The sequence below is a fragment of the Penaeus monodon genome, chromosome 8 (assembly GCF_015228065.2).
Source record: "Penaeus monodon isolate SGIC_2016 chromosome 8, NSTDA_Pmon_1, whole genome shotgun sequence".
NCBI classification, from domain to species: domain Eukaryota; kingdom Metazoa; phylum Arthropoda; class Malacostraca; order Decapoda; family Penaeidae; genus Penaeus; species Penaeus monodon.
In genome coordinates, this window is record NC_051393.1 from 20,548,882 (window position 1) to 20,550,935 (window position 2,054).

The window sequence follows — 2,054 nt, forward strand, 5'->3', positions numbered from 1 at the left end:
TCGTGGGTCTGCTTCTGCTGTTTGGGGGAAATTTTTTGGTGGCATAGTTCACCTTTTTCTTTCTTAAATTTTTCTTCATCTTTGTCGGACATGTGGATATTGTGGTAGGGCATCTTTTTACGATGTCTCCCCTTTGCTGGATAAATTCTCAAAAATGTTGGCACATCAGCTCCTTGATAAAAGAAACTATCCCCACTTCCCCTTTGTTATCTTTTATATATACTTAGGCACAGGCTTTGTGCGTGCTAACATCTCTCTCCCCCTTTCGTCTTGCCCCTGAAGGCTTCAAAGCCCATAGATGCGATTGTGACGGCCAAATGTTTTCCCATAATTTTTGAAGTTTCGCCCCCCTGAGGTGGGAATTAATCTGCGTGGGCATCTCACATCCTCCATGTGTATTCAGCTAATTTTCTGGTCAGGAAATGCGGAGAACATGCGGGAAAAGTGTTTTTTGTTCATTCCTGCCCCTTTGCGCGAATGCATCTAAAATTTTTTTGAATCGACAATCAAAAGGCGTGCTCATTTTCAAAAGAACAGGTGAAAACGCAAACCTTCTTGTTGTCTTTTCTTCTTTTCTCACCCTTTCCCTTCGGATTTTTTTTTCACGGAATAGTGTTTTTTCGGGGAGTATAAACATAGATAGAGAAATTTTTGTCTCTTTCCAATTCCCCGGTTTCCCCCCTAGTAGGGAGTTTGACCGTCGTATCGGATTTTCGCGCGCATTTGCGGGGGGATTAACGCTTTGCCCCAATTTCGTCTTGACGCACCTGCAGCTATTAAATTTTTTCCGGGTGCGAGGGATCGTAGACGCAGTCGGGGTTTTCCCCTTTGGGTTGAAGATATTCTTACCCCCTCGAGCATCTGCAGGGAAGCCCCATATCGTCCAAAAGCTTTGGGGGAAGTAAAAGTTTTGATTTGTTTTTTTGCCATTAATGGGTTTTAAGGTCTAGTGCGCTTCCCCCGTCTGATAACCCCTCTTCGGTTTTGCTTCTGCCTCCTCGGCCCTCTGCATCGGGCCCTTTTGCAATATCTTCGCTGAAAAGCATAGTCCAGTGTATTTTTTTTAAATGGTTTACATCACCGGGAAATGAATCTTTTCCCTTTGGGAGGGGGATGGTGAATCCCTATAAGCTTTGTGGATGGGGAGGACAACCAGGGGAGACGGTGAATTTGCAAGATGTTTAAAATATTCTTGATTTCTGCGTATAATCAACGGCGACGGTTGATCTTGGTCGGGAATCTAAAGCCTAGTATTACGGTGCCCCCTTTAAAAAAGTTCACCTAGAAATAATTCGGTCCCCTGCGAAATCAAAAATCATCTTTACTTTCATATGAATTCACTGTCCCTATCACTGTTTTTTCCCGTTCACTAAACACGCGGTGGTTCTGGGGGTAAAAGCCCCAGCGGAGGGCTGAGGGATTAAAGGGCCTGGCGGGCCTGGCTTGGGGAGAGTGTTAGATGGGCCGGGTTTAGGTGGAGAGGACGATGGGGGTTTCTGCAATTCCCTGCGATAAATATAAAAACAGTTGTTACACAGACCAGAAACTGTTTTATCAAAAAATTCATTTCTTAAACATTTAAATATTTTGCATGTATTATTTTTATTTTTAATAAGCAACTCACCTGGTTGGTCGGGGACGGTTGTTGGTGGGGGAAATTTGACCTTTGACGCCTTTTTCCCGCACTGCTGTAATAAAAAAACCCTGGGATAAACGTTTTTTGTATGGTGGTTATTACTTTTTTAATTTTCATGAAAAATTCGCTATTTAATTTTCATACCTCGAATGCAATGTCCCCCGGTGGTGATACTCTTGTGGAGGAATGTGTTGATTACCCCTAAAACATGGTAAACAAAAGGGGGTTTCAGACAGGTTTTTCCGCAAAAACAGGAGATCTGATTACGCCATGGTGGACACTACGCGTGGGGGAAAAGTATGATGTTTTTGCGGTGAGTTTCCCCCCCTTTTTTTTTGAGGGTGCTTTTTCAGGGTTTTCAGGTCGGCGTTTTCTGATTTGCGTCTTTCAAGCCTTCTATGAAATTTTTTCGTACATA